Source organism: Schistocerca gregaria, chromosome X (assembly GCF_023897955.1).
Source record: "Schistocerca gregaria isolate iqSchGreg1 chromosome X, iqSchGreg1.2, whole genome shotgun sequence".
NCBI lineage: Eukaryota > Metazoa > Arthropoda > Insecta > Orthoptera > Acrididae > Schistocerca > Schistocerca gregaria.
This window is the reverse complement of record NC_064931.1, coordinates 74,502,942-74,530,752: the sequence shown is the minus strand read 5'-3', so window position 1 is coordinate 74,530,752 and position 27,811 is coordinate 74,502,942. Positions and strand designations below refer to the sequence as shown.

General features: G+C 43.1%; 1 protein-coding gene across 6 annotated transcripts in view; it reads left to right on the top strand.

Moving 5' to 3' along the window:
* Positions 1–27,811, top strand: part of LOC126299587 (ras GTPase-activating protein raskol-like) — a 703,968-nt gene that overhangs the window by 454,340 nt on the left and 221,817 nt on the right. The window lies entirely within an intron of this gene.

Sequence of the window (27,811 nt, the reverse complement as noted above, 5' to 3'; positions counted from 1 at the left end):
AGCAGTTTTTTCTATGTGGTCCAGATTCGCCAAAGTCCGCGAAGAAAGAACATCTGTCCAATTAGTTGCCTGAACCTATCCCTCGGAAATCATCGAGACAATAATTCCACGTGACTTCACTTTGCTCAAAGCTCTTAATCACTTTCGTCTACTGGAAGAGGCGCAGAAAAATGAAACTCGACAATAGGGCTGTCCTTGTGACGCCCTCGGTACACTTAAATAAATAACGGCTCGCGCACAAAGTTTGTAGGACGATACGTAAGCGAAGGAGGTAGTGTTCAAAACCCTTTTTCGGCCGATTCCTGGACATTGGTCTTCAGTAAGGGCCGTTACCAGACGGGATTCCTAAATGAAATACGTGAGATGCAAAGAAGTGGAGCGCGTTTCGTCGCGGAAGTCGTTTAGTAAACGCGAAAGCGTCACAGAAGTGCTCACGGAGCCCCTGTGACACACGTTGTGTGACCGAAGTGTTCTGCGTCTACTCGCGGTTTGCTGTTGAAATTCCGATAACGTGTCATCCCAGAAGTGGCAACCAGTATAATTGGCGCCCTGAAGTACGTGACAGTGGTACACAAGAACTCTCCACCACACACCATAAGGTGGCTCTGGAGCATAGATCTACTCGTAGACACACGAATACAGTATCAGTTCTAATAAATACAGGCTGTTTCAAAGATACGAGTTTTAATGTAGTTGGCAATTGTTACAGTCAACATACAATTATAAATAATACATCAAATGACAGGGCATCTCAAACAGCTTTGTTTGTATACCTGGGCCCAAGGGATGAATGTATAACGACCGAGAGTGAGTGAAGAGCGTGTTGAACAAGTAGGAGTCTTTCATGGGCAGCTCCAAAAAATCTGTTCGGAAGGCTAGTCGTGAATTAGTGATTCTAGTAAAGTATGTGGGGAAACTTTTAAGGATACACTTTCAACTATATCATCGTATTTATTCGGAAGGCTAGTCGTGAATTAGTGATTCTAGTAAAGTATGTGGGGAAACTTTTAAGGATACACTTTCAACTATATCATCGTTTGCAGTTGTTGCAAGCTCTAAAGCCTAGAGACTCGATATTTCACCTAAGTGAAAATGTGAACACACACAGTATGCGCATCGGGGGCTCAGCAAATCCCCACGACATGGTCCGAGCCTCCTCTAAATTGAATTTCTTCGTGCCACGTTTCGGCCGACAATTTACGGGCCTTTCGTATTCCGCAAAGCAACTGTAGCTAGTGTTTTTTTATCTTGATGCGCTAGAACTGTTTCTCTGGCCTGAACCGAAAGAAACTGAATCACAGAACTTTATTTGGCAGCAAGATGGTGCGCCGCCTCACTGGCATATGTACGCGGTTGGTTAAACGTCGTCGAACCCGAACACTGGAGTGGCCGCAAGGGGCCAGCTGACAGAACTAGCTTTGCATACCTCCGCGTTCACAGACACCATCTTATGCCGTGCCATTTTTCGCTTTGGGGATTCATAAAGGATCATGTGTATGTGCCTCCACCACCAGCTGATCCATCCGACTTTAGAAACAGCATTGTTAACAATTACTCCAGACACACTGATCGAGATTTTGGAAGAACCCGCCTATCGACTCTGTGTGGCGAATGATGCTCACATTAATCACTTGCGAGAAAAACTCCTTGAGTTTCTCTTTCATTTGATGTGTTATTTATAATTTTAAGTTGAATGTACTAAATGTTACAAAGCTTTAAAACCCGTACATTCATTTAGAAACGACCTGTATTTTAAATTATGCTTAGTAGTCGACGAGTATGTGAATTGCGATGCAGTAACCGAAATTTTCGTTCTAGCCTTAGTCATATTACGACTGGCCGGCGAAATATAAAATTTTGCTTTGTAAATATGAAAATTCAAAATATTTCTTTAAGACAAAAATCGGTTTGATACGGTGTATTATTTTGAATGTAATTAGTATTTTACTAGTTACACAAAGGGCGAGAAGCTGATATAATCGAGACAGTCGAAACATCCTATTTCTTATACTTGAAATGTACGAACAGAAGGAAAAAAATGCGTTCAGAAAAAGGAGTCAGACTGTGAACTGGTGCAGGTATGCAGCGTATGAGCATTTGACGGCCAGCCGGCTGCCTTTCAGGAACGAGTGTAGGCTGCACGCGGAAGGCCGCTGCTCCTTCTTGTTACCTCACTCCCACGGCACATTCTCCGAATGACAGCCAAATGTTAAAAGTAACAGTCCACCCACAACTAAAGTGATATGCAAATCTGTACTCCATATACGCTGCCCACATGTGGTCATATTTAAGTATGCTGATGTCTTTGGAGTGACACAGATGTCTATTTCAGAAAAGAGAGCGAGAGAGAGAGAGAGAGAGAGAGAGAGAGAGAGAGAGAGAGATTAGATTTTGTGCAATAATCCGCAGCGCTCTAGATGGATGTAATGTCTACCAATGTTTTTCTTTGTAATTATCCTCTTACAACGTAATTTGCATTTTGGTGGTAACGGTGTAATATTTGCCTACAAGAAGCGTTTCTTAGAGCAGTTGAGAAGGCAGCAGTAGAAGATGACGTAACGAGGCGTGAGGTATCGATGACAGATGGTTTGTTAGGTACGGGTATCATCAGAAAGACCGCTTAAAATTGTGGTCCTTCTCCGCGATTGGCTGCTGCATTAGGAAGTTGCGCGCCAAATTGATACTCTTCTGTTATTAATATTAGGCAAACTAAACAGCGTATGTTAAGATTTTATTAGCGATGTATGGTTATCTGGATATCTGGACATGTAGTTGAGAACACTGTGATAGTCATTACGGAAATATGCAGTTCATTATTTTGTTGAAGAATGGAAATTATTTGCGACTGTAAAGTGGAATGTTATTTTGAAGTTTCTCGTGTTTTTCTAATAAAAAGCGAATGGCATCCCGTATAAACTAATTAAATTTTCAATCAGTCACATAATATCGGTTTCTCGCTAAGAATTTATTACAGCCTCAAGATAACGGATTCAGGACCTACGTGCAGTTTTCTGTGCAGGGCACAACTACTATGGAAGACTGCTGGTTGGTGAACATTTATTACAACTTACGCAATCCATTCAGGACTATGGAAGCAAATAGGCATCTCGCGTGTACTGCAATCCTTGTACAAATGATATCAGTGACACGTCATCTTTGGTAACACAGAGGGAGTATGAAGGAGAGAAATTTTCGAGGGAAGGGGTTTATCGTACGCACATATACAGGGTGGTCCATTGATAGTGACCGGGCCAAATATCTCACGAAATAAACATCAAACGAAAAAACTACTAAGAATGAAACTCGTCTAGCATGAAGGGGGAAACCATATGGCGCTATGGTTGGCCTCTCTAGATGGCACTGCCCTAGGTCGAACGGATATCAGCTGCGTTTTTTTAAAAATAGGAACCCCAATTTTTTATTACATATTCGTGTAGGACGTAAAGAAATATGAATGTTTTAGTTGGACCACTTTTTTCGCTATGTGACAGATGGCGCTGTAATAGTCACAAACGTGTAAGTACGTGGTATCACGCAACATTCCGCCAGTGCAGATGGTATTTGCTTCGTGATACATTACCCGTGTTAAAATGGACCAATTGCGGAAAAGATCGTGTTGATGTATGGCTATTGTGATCAAAATGCCCAACGGACGTGTGCTATGTATGCTGGACGACATCATCCAAGTGTCCGGACCGTTCGCCGGATAGTAACGTTATTTAAGGGAACAGAAAGTGTTCAGCCACATGTGAAACGTCAACCACGTTATGCAACAAATGATGATGCCCAAGTAGTTGTTTAGGTGCTGTCGCGGCTAATCCGCACATCAATAGCAGACAAATTGCGCGAGAATCGGGAATCTCAAAAATGTCGGTGTTGATAATGCTATATCGACGCCGATTGCACCCGTACCATATTTCTATGCACCAGGAATTGCATGGCGACGACTTTGAACGTCGTGTACAGTTCTGCCACTGGGCACAAGAGAAATTACGGGACGATGACAGATTTTTTGCACGCGTCCTGTTTAGCGACGAAGCGTCATTCACCAACAGCGGTAACGTAGACCGGCGTAATATGCACTCTTGGGCAACGGAAAATCCACGATGGCTGCGGCAAGTGCATCATCAGCGACCTTGGCGGGTTAATGTATTGTGCGGCATTATGGGAGGAAGGATAATTGGCCCCCATTTTATAGATGGCAATCAAAATGGTACATTGTATGCTGATTTCCTACATATGTTCTACCGATGTTACTACAAGATGTTTCACTGCATGACAGAATGGCGATGTACTTCAAACATGATGGATGTCCGGCACGCAGCTCGCGTGCGGTTGAAGCGGTATTGAACAGCATATTTCATGACAGGTGGATTGGTAGTCGAAGCACCATACAATGGCCCGCACTTTCACCGGATCTGACGTCCCCGGATTTCTTTCTGTGAGGAAAGTTGAAGGATATTTGCTATCGTGATCCACCAACAACGCCTGACAACATGCGTCAGCGCACTGTCAATGCATGTGCGAACATTACGGAAGGCGAACTACTCACTGTTGAGAGGAATGTCGTTACACGTATTGCCAAACGCATTGAGGTTGACGGACATCATTTTGAGCATTTATTGCATTAATGTAGTATTTTATTGCATTAATGTGGTATTTACAGGTAATCACGCTGTAACAGCATGCGTTCTTAGAAATGATAAGTTCACAAAGGTACATGTATCACATTGGACCAACCGGAATAAAATGTTGGAACGTACCTAAGTTTTGTATTTTAATTTAAAAAACCTACCTGTTACCAACTGCTCGTGTAAAATTGTGAGCCATATGTTTGTGACTATTGCAGCACCATCTATCACAAAGCGAAAAAAGTGGCCCAACTAAAAGATTCATATTTCTTTGTGTATTACACGAATATGTAATAAAAATGGGGGTTCCTATTTTTAAAAAACGCAGTTGATATCCTTTTGACCTATGGCAGCGCCATCTAGCGGGCCAAACATAGCGCCATCTGGTTTCCCCTTTCAAGCTAGACAAATTTCGTTCTTTGTAGCTTTTTCGTTTGACGCTTATTTCGTGAGATGTTTAGCCTCCCTGTATATCCCCCTCTCTCCCTCTCTTCTTCAACTTGCCGTAACGGTGTATCTTACTTCGGCCCATCCACTTCATATGAACTCGTGTTCTTAACTGGACAGGCTCGTCTCATGTTCCGGGAAAAATTGTTCTACAATGTCTGGAGATTGTATATTTCTTTTTTCATATGAGTCAGGTGAAAGCAGCCAACTGCACGGCGTTAGATAAAGCTTTTCCTTGGCAGCCTCCGCTTACTTAATTGATATTTATGACGACTTCTCCAAAAACTCAGTTTTGCATCTTTCTATAATTTTTGTCTCATTTCAAAGCCGACTTACCAGGAGGATTTCATTGCCATAACAAAAGAGGTTCGATCTGTCTCGAGCACGCAGTTGTCTTCCTTTTCTCGCACTCGTAGATATCGCCGTAATGTAGCCGCAAGCGAATATCGAGCGAATAAGTTCAATACTGTAATAAAACACCCGAGTCTTGAGTTGAGTTCTGCCGCCCAAATGTGCTACAAACTTTCCAACTGTCGGCGGATAAATTTCTGCAACGCCGCACTGTCCTTTGTAGACCGGTTATTTCTAAAACGGAATTAGTGTAAGATATGTAATATGATGACAGTTCTAGTTCGCCAAAATGTGTGAAAGCCTCAGTGTGTTTTTTATGAACTGTCACAGTCCTCTAGTTTACTGCAGTCTCCAAACTTTTTATTTTTCTGCCGTGCAAGGAAAACACATTTTTTCAACTCAGTCTTCGAAGTTAAGAAAAGGTAGAACCGAATTTTCTTTGGGAACTTCTTATAGTAATTAATGAAAGAGCCACGAAGGAAGTATAGTACAGACGTTACAAGCAGACAGAATACGAACATGTCAGGCAAATAGCGCGATTCTCTGTGTGAGCACGTACGGGTACATACATCACGATTTATTGTGGTCAATCATTTGGAACATTAAAAGCGGCGTGAAGAGTACAGGCTGCTTTCCTGAAACGCACTTTTCAACTATTATTTGCCTGGAATTTCAAGTTTACCCCAAACGTAATAGTAGAAATCCATTGTTGTTGTTGTTGTTGTTGTTGTTGTTGTTGTGGTCTTCAGTCCTGAGACTGGTTTGATGCAGCTCTCCATGCTACTCTATCATGCTAAATCCATTACGCAATACAAAATCAACGATCTCTTGTTCATAGGAGTTGTGTGCGTGTACATGTGAATTCCTAAGGGACCAAACTGCTTAGGTCATCTTACACACTACTTAAATTAACTTACGGTAAGGACAAGGCACACATCCGTGCCCGAGGGAAGACTCGAACCTCCAGCGGGAGGGGCCGCGCGATTCGTGACATGGTGCTCTTGTTCATAGGATTAGGAAGTTACATTGTATAGCTGTTTTTCATTACGTTATCTGAAACTAATTTCCCTGTGTATCTCAATTAATTTTGTGTCAGGAATCGCCAACATTAATTCTTACGCGTATCTGTGGCCATACTAAAAGTATTTCACACAGTGGTGAAGGAAACTGCACGGGCATCTGTGCAGGAACCGATATGGTCATTCTTAGATTTTGAAATGTGTTTCTTATTTTAGTCTCGTTGCCTGGAACTGGAAACTAAACCATCGTGACGTATTAGAACTTACTCCATCTCTGTTGTCTAATATACTATATTTAATTCCGTTATCGTTCTCTTCACACGCACAACATTCGTTATGCGTTGCATTTCCAGTTGCTTCAGCCCCCTTTCCTATCCCCCCCCCCCCTCCTATTTTTTTCCACGTACAGAGAGTCGTCCAGATTTTCTCTACTTTACGAAAGGTGGAATTAGGTTCATCCGCGACAGTTTCAAACCCCACATACATTTTAGCAAATAACACAGCTCGCTCTTCTGACACTTCCATTTAGTAGGAAGAAATACGATGATTACCCGCGTTTCCGCTCGGCTGCAACGTCCATATCGCTCATATACTTCCGCGAGGGTGCTGTGTTCTTCATACACAAATCTTCGCACAATGATTGCGGCTCCCTCTTCTCTCCAGTACTGGTTAGCAGAACGCAGAAGCGTGGAATCGCAACTTGGACATAAGTTTAGTGTTCACGACTTGAAATGCTTCTACATTTGTGGCCTGTAAATCAGAAGAAATATAGAAAGAAGGGGAAAAAAAGCACGTTGAGTTTAAAGTTCAACAGCAGAACTTCTTTCTGTGTAAACGTTGGACATAATATATTACCAGTGTTCGACGACATGCTTCCCTGGCATTTGTATAAAGTGGAGAGCAGAAAATGTCTTTCTTTATCTTATCTTATTTCTTGTGAGGCTACGCAACCATCCTGCGTGGACAGCATCACCAGCCAATTCGCAGCTGGTACTCAAACGTAGTTTTTCGGTAGTTATTCAAAGGAGGACCTTGTTGTCAAGTCCCAAGTAAGGCGCTTCTTACAAGACTAGTGAAAATAATAAACTGCTTCAACAAATCGAGCACATTTTTCAAGACATTGCAGGCATGTTTACTAGGATTCGAATCAACTTTCTATGTGGCAGGCAGGTGAGGAATAACTGATTGTATAGCTGTACCCCTAACTTGGTAGACCAGTCAGGACGTAACTGTACCGAGCGAGGTGGCGCAGTGGTTAGGACACTGGACTCGCATTCGGGAGGACGACGGTTCAATCACGTCTCCAGCCATCCTGATGTAGGTTTTCCGTGATTTCCCTAAATCGTTTCAGGCAAATGCCGGGATGGTTCCTTTGAAAGGGCACGGCCGATTTCCTTCCCAATCTTTCCCTAACTCGAGCTTGCGCTCCGTCTCTAATGACCTCGTTGTCGACGGGACGTTAAACACTAACCACCACCACCGCGTACCTGTATTTTTGGCGGTTTGTCGGGCAGGATAAGGCGAATGTCGTGACGAATCTCCGTAATTATTCACACCACAAACACAGCACACAGTTAAAATACAAAAACAGGAATACTTTCTTCTAGATTCAGGTGACGCAGTGGCATCACGAAGGGACTGTGGCTACAGAAACAGATGCCAAATCAAGATGGGCACAGGCTCTAAGGCATGGGTATCGCAATACTTTACAAGCCCAGGGATGTAATCGATACGGAGAGGTCAGTGCAACTAACCAAAATGCGAACACCCGGAAGATAGTGTAAATGAAAGAAACAGCTCTGAGACTGCAACTACAAAGTGTTCACAGGATTTTCTACGATAGAAAGAGCACACCGCTCACAGTTGTACATATCTCACGCTTTTATGAATACGGACGTGGTTTATACTGAATTGTAAATGTACGGAAGAAGCTTAAATGTCATACAATGTTAGAGTAGCATTAACTTTACTAAAATTTACTGCTGACTCTTCCTCCGAACGTCAGAGGATTGTTATTGCGAAGTTGTGGCTCACGTGTGGATAAATCGAGAACTGAGGCTCACGATGGGAGATCAAAATTTTACCCATTAAGACCCCTCATAGGCGTGTTTCGGAAGCCTCATTCCTACCAAAAATAGTAAAATTCTCTTTCGAAAGCCGACTGTATTTGTAGAAATTTGAACCTGCGGATAATACTTCTGTGGGGTTTATCACGTCCGCAGAGACAGAAGGAGCGCTGGGTCGCAGAAGAATGGCGACGCAGTCGAGAGACCGGTCAAGTGACTCAGTGAAGCCACGGAACTCCTACATTGGGACGGTTCGTACAGCGGTTTGAAAGTCGCTGCTGCCGAGTACGAGTCCACTGTGTGTAGTGTAGTGCCACCTCGATCGGCGGGTATCCACGGGTGTTCCATCGAATGGCCGACAATGGCTGACGAGAGGCGGGTATTTGTGCACAGGCGTGTGGCCCGGCACGGTGTTGGGACTCAGCGCCGCACGGCGCTCCCCAGTAGGCGTGCACGGCCAAGCAGGTGCGGCATCCGTCGAAGGCTGGGGCAGAGCGGCGTGCGCCTATCGCCGGTTCCTTCCGGAGGACAGCCCGTGGGCGGCAACCATCGCGCCGGCGGCTCTTTGTTCACTCTTGCCGCTACTGCCCGCGCCTTCACCTCGATAACTGTAAGCTCTGTCACCTGCAGGCTGACTCGAAGCCCAGACTTACTCCGAGTTGCTTCCGATAGTAGTCACTAATGTGTCGCCTCCCAAGTAGTGGCCATCTCGAAAGAAACGTCGTTCGTGCTAACCGTTGTTAACACTCAAGTATATACATGGTGAAGCCGAAGTGCGCCTATAAAGTTACGGGGGTCATTCGGGGACATTTTCTGAGCAGTTTACTACAAGGAACTGGTGGTCTCCGGTGACGTTACATGATAATAAAGTAATTATTACTTACTACGTTTCTCGCTCCAAATTAACTTTGTATATGTGAAAATACCATCACAACAATGAAAAACTGTTTAAGACACAGTCATTCTAATACGGAAGGATCCTGTTTCTCTTAGGTGGTAATGTACAGAAACAATATTATTGTGATAGGCCCGCCGTAGCTGCAATGATTCCAGTTCTTCCATTGCATTTAGTGAATCCAAACACGAGAGGTTCAAATGGTTCTGATCACCATCGAACTTAACTTCTGAGGTCATCAGGCCCCTAGAACTTAGAACTACTTAAACCTAACTGACCTAAGGACATCACACACATCCATGCCCGAGGCAGGATTCGAACCTGCGACCGTAGCGGTCGCGCGGTTCCAGACTGTAGTGCCTAGAACCGCTCGGCCAAACACGAGAGGTGTATCAGCCAACTCTTAGTCAGTAAATCTATTTGTATCACACTGTATCACCGTCAATATGTAACTATAATTTGTCGTAAAAACAAACCTGAAACAGAGCCGAGCAGTATTGAATACAAGGGCGAAAAGTAAAGTATGCAGTTCAACTGTCGTGAGTGAATGGAACAAGTTTATTACCACTGTTGTGTAGATATTTTCCGTGCAATAGATGTAAAAATATGAATGGAGGTAAGAAGTCAAACGAAGTGCAATTACTCTGTAGTGAGTCACCGGAAACAACGCGCCCCATGTACAAAATACCCAAAGAAGTCTATGAACAACTTCTGAAATTTTGTCGGTAGAACTCGCGTTCACCTTTTATGGTACATATGTGACTCAAATAAACGAGACAAATCAAATGTTCAAATGTGTGTGAAATCTTATGGGACTTAACTGCAAAGTTCATCAGCCCCTAAGCTTACACACTGCTTAACCTAAATTATCCTAAGGACAAACACACACACCCATGCCCGAGGGAGGACTCGAACCTCCGGCGGGACCAGCCGCACAGTCCTAAACGAGATATGAGTGAGAGAAAGGTAATTCACCCCTAGCTACCTCACAATGTCTCAGACCAAAATCGGAGTAAATGTTTTTTGTAGCAAAACTATTAATACCTGAATTAAAATGCAGTTCCTCTTGTTGAAATATGGTTCAAATGGCTGAGCACTATAGGACTTAACATCTGAGGTCATCAGTTCCTAGAACTTAGAACTACTTAAACCTAACTAACGTAAGGACATCACACACATCCATGCCCGAGGCAGGATTCGAACCGGCGACCATAGCGGTCGCGCGGGTCCAGACTGAAGCGCCTAGAACCGCTTGGCCACACCGGCTGGCAGCTCCTCTTGTCAAAAGATCCGCCTTAATGAAGAAAGTTATTAAATCGCTATGACATGATGGTGCTCTTAACCAACTAAACGGTTTGAATCACATTGGTTGAAAAAATGGCGACATCGACTTTCGAATTATAAAGTTGCTAGCATGCAAATCCTTGTCTTGATATCGTGCGCCAGTATTCCACTTTAAATGCCACCGAGTTACTTGGCGTAATGATTAAGACACTGGACTCGTATTCGGGTGGAGTGGAGTTCAGATTCTTTTCTGCGATTTAGGATTACGCTACATCCTATCAGATGAAAGTCAGGCCGTTTTTTTAAATAGGCTGCGATCTGTACGTCCTCTGTCTACTTCTGTATTCCTTCTAGGACGACTTCTACATCGACGTAATTAAATTTCAAGCTCTTTACGGTATCCTTGTTGTTGTTGTTGTTGTTGGTGGTGGTGGTGGTTTTCAGTCGGAAAACTGGTTTCGTTCAAATGGCTCTGAGCGCTATGGGATTTAACTTCTGAGGTCGTCAGTCCCCTAGAACTTAGAACTAAGTAAACGTAACTAACCTAAGGACATCACACACATTCATGCCCGAGGCAGTATTCGAACGTGTGACCGTAGCGGTCGCGCGGTTCCAGACTGTAGCGCCTAGAACCGATTGGCCGGCAGAGTGGTTTGATGCAGCTGTCGACGCAGGTCTACCCTGTGCTGGTCTGCCTACTTAAAAACTGGTAGCCAGAAAAGAGAACACGGTTTTTAACTCGAGGTGCATGAATAGGACTAAAAAAATTGTCTTCATTAAAGTTAACACGAAACGTTTATACATATCCTTTAAACTGACTCCTTCCAGATCATTTAGATTAAAAAAATTGTTCAAGTGATCTGTGGAACATGTAACTATCTAACTAAAATACTCCGCAAGCCAGCATACGGTGCATGGCGGAGGGTACCTTGTACCAGTGCTAGCCAGTCCCTTTCTTGTCCCATTCGCAAAGGGAGCAAGGAAAAAGCAACTGTCTATATGCTTCCGTACGAGGAGTCCTTAGGCTAGACACTTGTTCGTGACAGTAGAATATACAGACTGTCGCAAATGCCGGTCTCTAAACTTTCTCAATAGCGTTTCGTGGAAAGCACTCCTTTTTCGCTCCACGGATTCTAACTTGAGCCTAAGAAGCATCTCCGTAATACTCGTATGTTGATCGATCCTACGGGCAACAAATCTAGCAGCACGCCTCTTAATTGTTTCCATGTCTTCCTTAAATCAGCCCTGGTAGAGGTCCCAAACACTCGAGCGGTATTCAAGAATGAGTCACATTAATGTTCTATACGCGGTCTCCTTTCCAGATGAACTACATTTTCCTAGAGTTCTTCTAATAAACCGTCTTCCCTACTGCCGACCTTACATGTTCGTTCCATTTCATATCCCTTTGCATCATTACGCCTAGATTTTTAACTGTCGTGACCGTGACAAGCAGTACATCATCAGTGCTGTATTCTAACATTTTAGGGTTGTTTTCCCACTCGTCTGCATTAACTTCCAGTTTCCTACATTTAAAGCAAGCTGTCATTGATTACACCAAACAGAAATTCCATATCCTCATACAAACTCCCAACCACGACACTTTTCCGTACACTAGAGCGACATCAGCAGTCATAAACTACTGCTCACTGTATCCGTCAGATCGCTTAGAATAACAACTTCGGGCCAACTGAACCGAATTTTGACTCTGATTTCTGTTAGCATATCAACTGTCCTTCATTCACTTACGTTCTTGGCACCAAACTTCCGCAACTGTGCTCGCTTCATGCGCTGATACAAAAAAGCTTTCTAGCCGGAAGGAAGGAAGGAAGGAAGGAAGGAAGGAAGGAAGGAAGGAAGGAAGGAAGGAAGGAAGATAGGTAGGTAGGTAGGTTGGTTTCAGTTTAACGTGCCGTCAACGTGTATGAACTGCAACATGAGAACAAAATCGGGTTTTTGGACATTTCTAAAAGTTGGAAGCCTATCAAAAACAGCTATAATACCCTGGTGTAGAAAGCTCAAGGATGAAAGCAACATTCGCATGATTTGTCACTGCTAAGTAACGTAGTTCAATGAAATTTAGGCTATACATAGAAGGAAATGCCAAAGTATAGTACAGGAGGTAATTGAAAGAAATACGCAATGAGACGAACATAAATCACAATTTTATTCAAAGAAAATATTTACACAGAGGTCGCCGCGGTATGATGGTCCCCTCGACGCAACAAAAGACAGAACATTGTTCTTAATAGTATGTGTGAGCACATCGGACGGCAGTACGTTCTCACACTCTGTCCACAAGGTTGGTAATCAGTTCTCGTCCGAGGGCGTTCCATAGCTCCACGAGCAGTGTTGACAATTGCTGGATCGTCGTCAGCGCATGTGGACGCGCGGCATTACGTCTCCCAAAAGCATCTCACACGTGTTCGATTGGATTTAAGCCGGGGGAACGGGCGGGCCAAACGATTCGCCTAATATCCTACCGTTCCAAGAGTTCTTCCACCTGCGCTCTTCGATGCGGTCACGCATTGTCATTCATAAAAATGAAGTCAGGGTTGAGTGCACCCCTGATAAGACAAACGTGGGAATGGAGCACAGTCTCACAATACGAATGACCGGTGGGGTACCGTGTTCAAATATTTGGAAGCTAGTACGCCCATGCAACATCACGCCTCCCCACACCATAACTTCTGGACCACAAAACCGACGATAACCGCCAGTGTTCCTTGTGTATTACGTGTTCTCACCTCTCGCCATATGAGGGCACGTTCAGCAGCACTGTTTATACAGAATCTGTTCTCATCGGGGAAGGGCAAGCGACCCGATTCCTTGTCAGCCCAGTGCCTACGCACTTGGCACCATCAAAAACATTGCCGCCGATGTGAAGGTGTCAAGAAACTCAACGTACTGGTAACCGGGCAAAGAGATAACCTTGATGTAGTCGCTGTGCCTCTGTGGAATGTGAGATTTGCGTGCCTAGCAGTACTGTTAGATGTGGTTGCAATAGCACACTGTTTGTGCAACAGAAGGAAGGGACCCTCGTCAATGTGGCGGTCATCTACTTCGGGAAGCAGTGGCTCTGGTTCGACACGCTCCCCCTGCACGTGAAACAGTGCTGTGAGCCATACTAAACTCCTGCGTTACGCTGGTCACAGTTCGTTTTTCAACCAGTTCCGCCATGACTATTCCATATGTGAAATCATCCAAATGTTGTCTCTGGGCCATGTTGTACTGAAGAACACCAACACAGTGCACTTTAATTGGGGTCCTTTTCTATACAGTTCATACCGATCGGTGCAGTGGGTTATCATTTTCGGTTCTTTATCCGAATTTCTATTCAGTAAGCTTCTGAGACTTGTTGCCGAACGCTCTTCCTTTCGATTTTTCGACAATTGTACCGAGAGGTTTTGGATTTCGGTATGGCCCTTTCATTCGGTAAGCTGTGGTTTATTTAGACCTATAATTTGTTATTTTAAACATATTGAGTTGGTTTATCTTTGTATTTAGTGGTTGTGTTGCTAAAGAATCACAACAGGACGCGTCCAGTTGGAAATTCAGTTCATGGTAGACTATTTTCCTTTGTTAGAAATATGGTTTGGTTAGGTTGTCACTGTGAATGATTATAACATACAAAAAAAGTTTTAGGTCAGTATTCTTTCAAAATACCTGTTATTTTATGCAATTAAGAGTTTACAGATCATTAAATATCAAGACACCAGCTCTGCTTACGTATATTACGTGAATGTTAGCTGAAATTAGTAGTGACTTCGCGTACATTTTTCCGCATATGGTTTACTTATTAATAATCGAAATGCGCTTAAAACTTTTAAGTAACAATGCACAGCAATTTTGTGAAGTCTGATTGAGGAAACCTTACAAAATTTCATGCATTTACGGCTTACACCGGCATCAGTCGGCGACGATATCAGTCTGCGTCTCTCTCGAATGGAATTACATAAAATAAAGCACTGACAGCATGTGAGTTGTAGTAGTGAAGTTCGGAAGGCGACTAACTGCTGTGGCAAGGAGCATAGGTTCGTATACAGGTGGGTGCGAAAATACTTTATTCCGTCTTCGTGTTTGCAACACATTCTGAGACTTCGTTAATCGTCAAAGTTAAGCATTTTTCTGAAATATTCGTTGTAATTTACACGTAAGTGAGTGCTTTCTCAGTACAGAGTCTCTCCAATTCCGTGATTTCCACATGTTTAAGAAATGAAAGATGAAATTACTGTGCGTAAAACAACTGACAGTGACATTTATACTACATCATTGTCACAAGTAATTCACCATTTTTTGGGAATACGTAGCGATTTCCGAGAGTGTGGTCAGACAGGAATCTAAGAGCACAACGTAAATTACTGCGAATGAAACTAGCAGCAATCGTCTTTATACTCTAGATTATCACAAGTATTTATCTGAGATCGAATTGTGACAACAGTAGACAAACATGAAAGGTTCCCGCCACAATATTTTCAGCCTATACCACCATGTATGAAACATTTTGATTCATCAGATGCACGTTATAAACTACAACGAACTTCTGTAGCTGCACTTGCCACACGCTCTTGAAAAGGCGATTTTTTAAATTCTGTTTTTATGAACCAAATTGTTGATTTATCATATAGGGAAGTAGGCTACTTCAACATTTGGATCTCTAGGAGCGAGCTACAACCGCTTTCTATGCATCTTCTTATTCTTTGACACTCTCTTAAACAATTTTTCGGGTTCGTGGATATATTTTCTGTCTGTGAAACTAATTCAAGGCAGTTTGTTCCCATACGCGTTTCCCTTCTTTTACTTGTGAAGCATCATCATGAATAAAGGAAGCTAAACGTGTATGGCAATAAGAAAACTGCCTTCAATTAGTTGTACAGACGGAACGTAATTTTGAAGCAACTAAGGAATGACGGAAAACAGAAAAAAGGACGAATTTTTTGGGGTGTTTCTATAGATGTATTTGTACAATGTGGTATTACATTCTTTTCCTAACTCATATTCCGAAACGTTAAATCATAAACAAGACGTCGATGTGAATGGGAATAAAATGACATAATGTGACATTTACGACTGTTTCCAGAACATAGTCAAGAGCTGAAGTAACAAGTTCTAGGTAATAAACACGCCCAAGTCATAAGAAACATAATTTGTATAGCATAATGGAAAGAATTAAGTTTTCAAGAGAGAAGCATCGAATGAGACAACTTGCAAACTTCGTTCAAAAAGTGGCCTACATAAAATGCTTAGCATAAGTTACGCATGAAACATTAAAAAAAATCCTGTCTTAAATCTTAATAAAATTTTCTGTTGCGAATACATTCGGCCAGAAGGTATAGAGGGAAACGTAATCTATCAAAAATGTTAACACATCCAATCGGGTTCCTTTACATTTTTAATGGGTTGATTACTAGTTAATTATTTACGTTAATGTATGTTGTTGTTCTGTCATTAAAATATGAATTAAACCAATTAGTCCCCACACTGCAGAACTTCCTTTGTCGTTTTGATTGTGACAATTTTATTCCCTTCTCCGACAGAACCGTTTCTACTGACGAACTTATTACATTCTTAATTATTTATGAACGATGTCTGGCTATTAAACTTCGATAGTGCGGGAATAATACTATAAACATTTCTTATAGAAATAATGTGTTCGGAACTATTCAGACTTACTAGGTAATCCAAATATTGCGGTTCTGAACCAATTTTTTTTTTTTTTTTTTTTTTTTTTAGAAACAAAGCAGTTATGTGGGTATGGTAGACACTGTTGTACGTAGATGCATTTGCGAAAACGAGAAAAATGTAACCCGTCACGAAGCCTTTAATGTTAGAAGTGCAAGATTTTGTATAACTGCCATGGGGCTTGCACAAAAATACTTCGGCGCATCGCGAGAACAAGCAAAACATAGTTGGAATCATTACGTTACTTGAAACTTTCTTGCGGAACTAAGATCTGCAGATGAAATAAATACCCTAAACATTATTCAGTTCGAGTGAGCAACAGAACCGAATGAAATCAGTTTCTCCGAAGTCACTAATCCGAAACACAATTTAGAAATCACGTACGTAACGATGTCAAATGAGAACGTTAAATTCTGATTTCTCGTCTGAGGAGATGCCATTAGAGAGGGAAAAACTGAACAAGAGTTTGGAGGAAAGCGACTAAAATTATTTAGAAAATCTGTGAAGAACCTACAGCAGGGGGTCCAGGCGGGAGGATAAAAGTCGATTGCTCCACCTCGTTTGCTGATATGCTGATAGACGAGTAGAGATATGATATGGAATAATCACGTAGACTCAGTATACGTAAAGCAGGTAGCAGCGGCTTTCGGATAGTTCACAGGTTAGTGGAAAAGAGCACCCATGATTATCTGCCTCACGGGGCTGCTGAAAAACCGCAACTGGCGGAAGCTTGAAACTGTTGCGTGCGCCTACTTACAAACTTTCGAGAAAATTAAAACAATAAAAGCCCTCGGTCGCAAAATTAAGTCTTTTGACCTAGGTTTCGGCACTACCACGAGTGCCTTCATCGCAAGTAAAACATTCAAACTGGCGTATAACGTAAGTACAAAAATTATGGGAAATTTTTTTTGAATAAATGTAAGTACTGATTCATAGTACAAGAAAGAAACAGTACTTACATGGCACCTATAAAATAAATATCAAGCGATAAAGGTTTAGTCATAAAATTTTGGAAAAGAATGCATGGAAGGCAAGCCACTGTTGGCTGCTCACACCTGTCGAGCCACAGGTAGCAACAGACTGAGGCACCCGCAATTACGGGCAGGTGAACATTACACCAAGAGTGCCATCTAGTAGCCGCAGTTCCAAACAGGCTACTTAACATTCAGGTGTAGATAGATGAATATTATGATGCACATTATTTACTACATGAAGTAAAAGGTAATGTTTTATTTGACAGCAGCAGACAGTGTAACATAAGAGCTTAGAAGTGTGGTTTAAAGGCTGAAAACTGACTAACAGTACAACTATTTTAAACTTTCGAGAACCAGTACTAAGCGAGGAATCCAGGCATTTACTACAGCCCCTTAATTATTCATCGTAACGGAACCGCACAGGCAATATTAGACGAATTACACCGTGCGCAGAGGCGTGTAAGGAGGCACGGTATCCGCGCTCCGTGTGCGAATAGGGCGGGAATGAGAAGTGCCCTCCTGCCATACACTTAACGCTGGCTGACAGTGCGGATGCAGCTGTAGTATTTGAGCCGTTCTCAGTATAGCAGACCAGTAATTGCTCGCCCTCACGGCGTGCAGCGGTTAACGGGGCCACGCGTGCCAGCAGTGAAATACTAGCGCTGCGGTTATCTGCGCTGACGCCCACCCGCGACGTGCAGACAGGCGACGCGGGCCTGCAGCCTCCCAGAACAGCGTCTTCTTCTCGCCAAATTGCACTGATTACCAAGTGCCGGTGCGACCTCGCATTTTAGTAGCGAACGCTTGTGTTCAAGTCGTTATCCTTGGATTTGCAGTGGCTTTCTTAAATTGCCATAGGCTCAAATGGTTCAAATGGCTCTGAGCAATTTGGGACTTAATTTCTGAGGTCATCGGGCCCCTAGAATTTAGAACTACTTAAACCTAACTAACCTGAGGAGATCACACACATCCATGCCCGAGGCAGGATTCGAACCTGCGATCGTAGCGGTCGCGCGGTTCCAGACTGTGGCGCCTAGAACCGCTCGGCCACTCCGGCCAGCAAATTGCCTTAGGCAGATTTGATGGTGAGTTGCATAAGGCAGCAGCCGATCCTTTCATTTCACATACATGCGGGGTCACAGTGGCAATAAGACGCGTACTTATTTACTTAACCGAGTTTGAGATGGATAGCAACTAGGTTGCCTTATAGTATCATTCGCCGCTATAGATGAGGGCAAACCAGCGGCGAACAGAGAAAGGGGATTGATTAGCTGCCCATCCAAGTCATTTCGGGAGAAACACTAAGTAAAAGACAAATTAACACAAAGACTTCTAGAACTAAATGTACGCTTTAATCGTACGAATATACTGTAAATGTGTATACATCGCGACTGTAAAGTGCACGAACTCGTCCACGGTCACTGTCAGCGAACACGTGTTTCTTTATGTTTGTTTCTTTCTTTCTTAATTTATCCGGTGATTACTTGACTGTGCAGCCATTCAGTAAGCTCGACATATTGTCAACTTCGCAACTCTGTCAGGAACATGAAAACGCAAGAATCTTAATGCCTTTTCGAGCACTCCCGGTGCTTAGTATCCAATCTGTTTTAAAAGGATAAAAGAAGTACAACATGCAGCAAGATTACCATACAAGCTTAAATGTTAAATGTATTCGGTCAGTGTGGGCGAGCTGTTCTAGGCGCTTCAGTCTGGAACCGCACGACCACTACGGTCGCAGGTTCGAATCCTGATCCGGGCATGGATGTGTGTGATGTCCTTAGGTTAGTTAGGTTTAAGTAGTTCTAAGTTCTAGGGGACTGATGACCTCAGATGTTAAGTCCCATAGTGCTCAGAGACATTTAAACCATTTTTTTGTATTCGTTCGTTGGAAAGGAAATGTTATGTATGGTAGAGGCGTTAAATATACCGGAGTGTGTACATAGAAAGTTCCTTTTTTATGTACTTAAGATGATAACGTCGGAGTAGCATTACGTGCAAACTACATAATTTTTCAGGCAAAACACGTAGAATATGCGGTCAAAAGACGGCCGCTCAGCTCATTTGAAATATTATTGATTTTGAGAAAATTTATGACACTACACAAGAATCCAAAGAACTATCGGAGCCAGCATGAGACGCATTTTCTTCCCTTTATGCACTCGGTCGCAACCTGCAAAAAATGTTCAAATGTGTGTGAAATCTTATGGGAGTTAACTGCTAAGGTCATTAGTCCCTAAGCTTACACACTACTTAACCTAAATTATACTAAGGACAAACACACACACCCATGCCCGAGGTAGGACTCGAACCTCCGCCGTGACCAGCCGCACAGTCCATGACTGCAGCGCCTCGGACCGCTCGGCTAATCTCGCGCGGCAGCAACCTGCAAGCTCCATGAAACTCACCATTTGCCAAAAGAGAAAACGTTTTCCTGTCTATGGGTACTCGAAGTTGAATCATCTAACACATACCGCCACTCAAGGTGCACACCCAGAACTTTCCGAAATACCCGGTCTCGTCGCATCTGTGCGTCTAAAGATGCAGAATACTGACAATGAAGCTCAACGTCCCGTCGACTTCGAGATCTACATCTACATCTGCATCTGCATAGATACTTCGCAATTAACCGTAAGGTGCGTGGCGGCGGGTACCGTGTACCTTTCCCTTTCCTGTCGCACTTACAAATAGACTGAAGGAAAAACAACTCTGTGTACGCCTCCGTATGAGCCCAAATTTTTCGAATCTTATCTTCGTGGTCCTTACGATAATGTATGTTGGCGGCTGTAGAATCATTCGGCAGTCAGCTTCAGATGCCGGTTCTCTAAATTTTCTAAATAGCGTTCCTCGAAAAGAACGCCGGCTTCTCTCGAGGGATTCCCATTAGGGTTCTCGAAGAATTTCCGTAACACTTACGTGTTGTTCGAAACTAGCGGTCACAAATCTAGCAGCCCGCCTCGATACTGTTTCGATGTCTTCGGCCTCGTAACGATCGCAGACACTCGAGCAGTACTCATGAGTAGGTCGCACCAGTGTCCTACATGCTGTCTCGTTTACAGGTGACTACTCTCTCCTAAAAAAGAAGTGGATGATCAAATTGTGGAAACAGTTATCTAAAAATTATATTTGCACACGCTGAATCAGTTTAGAGAATTTTGCCATCATTTGATAGAGCAGAATGTCATCCACGAATAAAGCGTTCGATAAATTGAGCTGTAACAAAGCGCTGAACAGGGTTATTAACAGTACACAGACACTATTTGTGGTACTTAAAATGCAAGTAATATCGGAAACGCTTACATATTCCTTTTTTGTGCGTCAAATGATACAGTAGTGATAAATTGTTTATTCGATATTTTCGTTGCTTTTCTGGGATGTCTTCGAAGCTTGAGTATTCCTTTGCTCTGTTTGTTCTGGGTGTTGACAGTAGTCTTAATAAATACCAACGAGCGAGGTTGCGCAGTCTTTAAGGCACCGTATTCGTATTGTAAGAGTCGCGGTTCAAATCCCCGAGTGGCTAAAACCCTGATGATTTCTTCGCAAAGAACGTGGCTGATTTCCATCCACATCCTTGGCCAATCTGAGTGTGGTCTCCATCTCTAATGACTTACTCGTCAATAGGTCAGTAAAACGTATTCTACCTCCCAGTTTTCCATAATTGTTGCACGTCTAGCACATTCCAGTGTATTGAAGAGGCTAGTGGGCATATCGCGTCAATTGGCAAACATCTGGAAAATTATTAAGAAAACACAAGTAAGAGAGCAGTGCACAGCAGAGGCCAGCGTGGGCAGGTGCAGAAGTTTTTCCGTGACAGACTTGGAGACGTGTGCTTCTAGTTACGTGTGCGACGCAAATCGACGGTAGAGGAAAAAATTACAAAGTTTTGTGTATCGCCTGGTAGGAGAATTTTGTGTCTCATAGATTGTCATGTTGTGGTTACTAATCAACCAGACACAGTCAAATCATTGGACACTTCCTTTTAAGATATTGTTTTTACAGACCTTTACTACTTTATTCCTGTATTTTTTTTATTTCTTACTAGCTTAGCGCCCACTGCTTTGCTTGCGTAAACTGTATGGTCTGCAAAAAATGTTTTCTTTAATCGACTTTTTATTTGTTCACAAATTGCAACACTTATAAACTTTTCACACTAATTAAGGCCATATCTTTATATCTAACTTAAAAACAAAATACCAGTTTCCATAGATTAAAATTTAAATTTTTTTAATTCGTCGAAATAACACACCTAAAAAATTTTCTTCTACTGTTTCACCCTCTTAGAGGCTGAATTTCTAGAAGCAGTGAAACACATATTTTTTGTTTGTAACAGAGAAGCCAAATACAAATTTTCAAAGATTAAGATTTGAAAATACTTTCATTATGAAATAATTTCATAAAACTTTTCGTCCCCTATTTCGCTCCCTAAGGGGGCTCAATTTCCAAAAACACTGAAAGAGATATTTTTTATTTCTAACTGCGAAGTCAGATACGAGTTTTCGTTGATGTAGATTTAAAAATGCTTTAGTAGTTTTTTAATAATATATATTCAAAAAAGCTTGCACCCTCTATTTTACTCCCTTAGTAACACAATTTCAGAAAATGCTGAAATAAGTATTTTTTTATTTCTGACTGAGAAATCAAATGCTAGTAGTTCTAGCTTAAAAGTGCCTTAATAGCGATCTATTTTCAAAAAGCCTTTATCCCCTATTTCACTCCATGCGGAGCGTAATTTCGAACAGTTTCTTCTTAAACGATGCGTACAGTATAAGATCAACATCCTTTCGTAATTTCAAGTTCCTGTCAGCAGTTTGGTATGGGCTATGATGAGTCAGTCAGGATATCGCTTTATATCGTTCAAACCCGCACTACATGCAGTAACCAAATATCATTCATGTACACAAACCGAAGCGGCGAGTGAAACTTTGTACCTAAGCCGGGAATCTAACGCGCGCCTCCTGCTTACAAGGTAGGTGCTTTAGCCACCAATCCACCTCGGGAGAGCAGTTCACACAACTGCACGGATTACTCCTCGCTCCAAATGTTCACTGTCGCCTCAGTCTACTTTAAATTACCGCTTACACCTCCCAACTTCGTGCAAAGTCTTTCGACACGACGTCACTTACACTGCTTCTGACACAATGCTTCTGTTTAGTTGGCCTCGAGAGGCTAAATGAGCCTTCTTCCAGATCTCCCCCATGCCAGAAAAACCCGAGCTAGCCGCTGGGAACTGAAACTGAGACCGCTTCATAGTAGCCAACGACTGTGGTACGGGGGCACTCACTAACGCGCTGATAGTTACGATACAAATGGAGGATTAAGAGTGAGGGCGTGGCAGTGATCGGGGCAGGCACTGAACGAGAGGCTCCGAGCAGCGCAGGCGCAAGCACGACCTCGATATAGGCTGCCCACGCTTTCGCGCCGCCTGCCTAATTTCTGCTTATGAAACTCAACTCGGCAGCTCCGATATGTTGGGCCTCGTGGCCCGTTACGTCGGATACATAACGCACTCTCTCGCACTTAGCCCAACTCTCCTTTTTCCTCTGTCCACAGCTTTACTGGTTTGTAGAATACAGTAACAGATGCCCATAATTTGAAGCAGAAGTGAGAGCTGGGAGTGTGACAGCGTGTGCGAGTGTTGTGGGAATATGAAGCCTTCTGTTTCATTATTGCCTCGTGGATTCAGTGCCAGCAAATCAGAAAGTTTCTCAGCTCGCAGTGCCCAAAACAACAGTAATGTTTTGCCCACAATATGCGACGACCCAGAGACGTGATGTTACAGCTGCTTTTTCCACGATACGAGAAAGTGGTTCTGAGAATGCAGCCACACATTACACAACTTGGGTACAAACTAATTACCGTGTGTGAAGTTTCTTATGACAGCCTTTCTCCCACGCTCGTTACCAAATGCTTACTCTTACATTTCTCCATGTCCGTACTGTTTTGTCAGTATTGCTTGAGTTCCGCTTTCCTCGTCCTGTAAACTGAAAATGCGTTCTAGCTAATATGCATATCTACCGTCGACCTCGTATTACTTGTTATTATCGCATTTGTTGACCCAAATAGCCACCGACATGTTGATGATGTATGTTCTGCGCTTTAGGTACGAAGGTCTTTGCGTAACGTGGCGTTCCTCTACTTAATTATCACATACACACACTGTTCCTGAAATAAACAAGATTTTAGTGATGAACATAATAAGATGACCAAATTTGTATCCGACTAGCTACGTTGCAAATGGGTGGTTCAGAGTTTTCCACTGTGGGCCTTGATAATTACGCGTGTCTGTAGCTCCCCATTTTATCCGCCTGGCGAATTAACTACTGTGGGCTGGTACAACGGCCTCCGCTACCTGACCAACACCAACTGGGGTGCAGATAGCTCTGCGCTGGTGCAGCTCTACAGAGCCCTTGTTCAGTCCCGCTTTGACTATGGGAGTCTGGTTTATGGTTCGGCGGCGCCCTCAGCGTTGCGTTTACTCGAACTGTGGCGTTGGCCTAGCGACAGGAGCTTTTAGGACGAGTCCGGTGACCAGCGTCCTGGTGGACGCCGGAGTCCATCCATCGCAGGTCAGGCGTGCACAACTGCTCGCCAGTTACTTCGAACACGTTCGTAGTTCTCCTGCTCACCTGAATCACCATCTCTTTTTCCCACCCACGGCGGTTCATCTCCCGCATCGGAGGTCCAGGTCATGGCCTCCAGTTGCAGTTCGTGTCCGATCCCTTCTTTCCGAACTGGAGTCGTCTTTACCACCTATACTTCAGGTCCATTCTCGTACACCTCCATGGTGTACTTCTAGGTCGCGGCTTCGCCTGTCCCTTTCACATGGCCCTAAGGACTCAATTAACCCCGCGACTCTCCGCAGCCACTTCCTCACGATTCGTGACATGTACCGAGGCTATGAAGTGGTATACATCGACGGCTCGATGGCTGATGCTCACGTCGGCTTCGCGTATGTCCACGGAGGACATTGAACAGCATTCCTTGCCCGATGGCTGCAGTGTTTCCACTGCCGAGATGGTGGCTATATCTCGTGCTCTTGAACACACCCGTTCATGCCCTGGCGAGTCGTTTCTTCTGTGTACTGACTCCTTGAGCAGCCTACAACCCATCGACCAGTGCTACCCTCGTCATCCTTTAATAGCGACCGTTCAGGAGTCCATCTATGCCCTGGGACGGTCCACTCGTTCAGTGGTGTTTGTGTGGACCCCAGGTCACGTCGGAATCCCAGGCAACGAACTTGCCGATAGGCTGGCCAAACAGGCTATGCTGAAACCGCTTATGGAGGTCGGCTTATCTGCAACTGATATGCGTTCAGTACTACGCCACAAGGTTTTGCGGCTTTGGGAGACGAAATGGCATAAACGTAGGACGCACAACAAACTGTGTGCCATTAAGGAAACTACGAATGTGTGACAGTCCTCCATGCGGGCCTCTCGCAGGGACTCTGTAGTTCTCTGCAGGCTCCGCATTGGCCAGGCTTGGGTGACACACGGCTACCTCCTGCGCCTTGATGACCCACGTCAGTCTCGGTGCTGTGCCCCGCTGACAGTGACCCATATCTATCCTTCTTTGGCTGCCCTGCGACAGACTCTTCTGTTACCAGGCTCGTTGCCATTAATTTTAGCTAGCTACGCCTCATCGGCTAATTTAGTTTTACGTTTTATACGTGACGGTGGGTTTTTTCATTCTATATAAGTTTTAGCGCATGTCCATTGGCCCTTTGTGTTCTCCACTCTAATGCTTTTAGGGTGGATGTTTTAATGTGTCGCAGAGTGGCTGGCTTTTCCTTTTTATTCTCGTGGTCGTCCAGTCACAGTCATCAGTTCTCTTGTTTTTACCCCTTCTACCTGTTTCTTGCATCTCTCTGTTGTTTTCTTTTCCTGTTTTGTCCATAGCCTTGTCGGTTGTTGTTCTGTCGTTCTTCTGATTCTTCATTTTCCTGTTCTTGTGCTGTACGTACCCTCTCTTCTCAAAAATGATTCAAATGGCTCTGAGCACTATGGGACTTAACATCTGAGGTCATCAGTCCCCTAGAACTTAGAACTATTTAAACCTAACTAACCTAAGGACATCACAAACATCCATGCCCGAGGCAGGATTCGAACTGCAGTGCCTAGAACCGCTTGGCTGAGTGTTCCCCAAATTCCTCCACAGAGAATATGATTCACAGTCAGCTAGTGTACACGCCTTCCCTCTCTTTAACTTACCTTGATTACTGTAGCGGCAGGAATGGCATCTGGCCACAAAGTTGTTTGCTAAAACAAAATTTCACATCCCGAAACAGCAGATCTAGCACTAGACAGATAAACGCCAAGGAAAAGAAAGAAAGAAAGCAATAAAGTAGCTCTTTGTTCTGCGAAATGCGTCTTGACATTTGTCTACATCATGACTGCTCCACGTTCAGAGGGCGAGTATTACAGCTGGCCCCTGTACATAGACCGTCAGCGTAGTGTATTTCTCACCATTGATTCATTTTGGCATTCACTTAATTCCAGATTTCCGCACACAGGTTGTAAGCAATTCCGCTGAGATGTACGGCCAATTAATTTGAAGTACCGGCGCGGATATATCGGAGCTAATCATCATAGTTGCAGTTCTGCCATGCAGTAATGATATGTCATAATCTATCCTTTGTAAAATTCGTTCGATTTTTTATTAATGTTCAGTTGAATGGAAGTTCTCAAAGTAATGTACTTACGTGTATTTGTGTGTGTGTGTGTGTGTGTGTGTGTGTGTGAGAGAGAGAGAGAGAGAGAGAGAGAGAGAGAGAGAGAGAGAGAGAGAGAGAGATTTGCAATAATTTTGGTATCTGAAAGCATAAAATGTGCTCTTCAGCAAGGCAAACATTCACTCATTGTTTGCTACTACAAAGCTGATTGCAGTTCACAGTTGAGGCTGCAGTAAACATGATTTCACTGGGGTAACATAGTTCCCTGATCATTTGTGCTCGTGTGCTGCTTCAGTGAGTAAGACGATTTCAAGTGACTTGCAGTAGCATATTTCCCATAGGCAGGTTCAAATGGCTCTGAGCACTATGGGACTTAACATCTGAGGTCATCAGTCCTCTAGAACTTAGGACTACTTAAACCTAACTAACCTAAGACATCACACACATCCATGCCCGAGGCAGGATTCCAAACTGCAACCGTAGTGGTCGCGCGGTTCCAGACTGAAGCGCCTAGAACCTCTCGGCCACACCGGCCTTCCAAAGTCACTGGTACTCTGAAATGTACTCCCTCTACTTTGTCAATGTTAGGGCAATAGTGACACAGTATTTTCAAGGTTCTCACTGAATTGATGGTTCAGCAATCAGTTGTTAGTTATCCCAGAAGGTTACACATTGTGAATATGTATTAATCTCACAGAAGTTAACTGAGACGTTGGTAGAAATAACTCTTATTTTCTTTTCGTCCGCTGCTAAATTCTAATTTCACTGTAACATACTCCTGCCAGTTACGTGCATTCATATCCCGTATTAGTATTTAAAGGTACCGTTTGTAGTGTAGCTTCTATACACGTGTTCCTAGGTTAGGAAGGTAAAACGCTTATATGTTGTTTAAACGTTTTCTGTGGGAGACATGTCACGATGTCTAGTGGTTAAGTTCATACGATCGGTGCGCGCCTACGTAACATCCTAACGGCCTACCCAACAGAGGGCGTTGATCATTGATCTGTCTCTTTTTCAGCTGTCATATAGACATTTTATCTTTCATAAGCAATTTATAGGTTGCCACAGGTAATTTATTACCTATATTAATTGTTGAACGTAAATTCACCAAAAAAAGGGTGAGACCTCTTCTCTTCGTATATTTTCTTTTAGTAATTTTATATGGGTAACTCCATTCATCTTTTAATGTATCACAATTGGTTTCTATGATAGGCATCAATTTTAATAAGTCTGCTACATGCATTTTACCTAATGTTTTTTTTATCAGATTATGTTTTTTGCGTAAATGATGACTACATCTAAGCAAGCCCACAGTAGTGACATCTAGGGAGGATGTAGGCACAGGTTTCTGGTTGCTACTGTACTTCAGTAGCCAGTTGCAATAATCACTGTATAGACGATGTGGCCTATTTTACACCTTATTTTAGATCTATGTGACGATGCTGTGCTGATTATATTTATATGTTTTGAAGATGCCATTATGGCCTTATCACTTCAGGACATGGTGTTAAAAATGTACGTTATACCGTATGTTATCTGTACATATCCCTGGTTATATGACAATATATTGTGACACATATTGCTGTTTTATGTTGAAAGACACACTGCTCACTTGATGTATATATTTATATATTTTAGATGTGAGGATGGTCATTACGGACGGAAACCGGTCATCGTCTAAAGAATTGCTATTGTGATCAGAGACTGGAATAAAAAGCATTTAAAACGCTGTTTGCTCTCAGAAATGTTAATGGATTTAATACTACATCGCTAATGTTTATACTGATACAAGCAAACAGT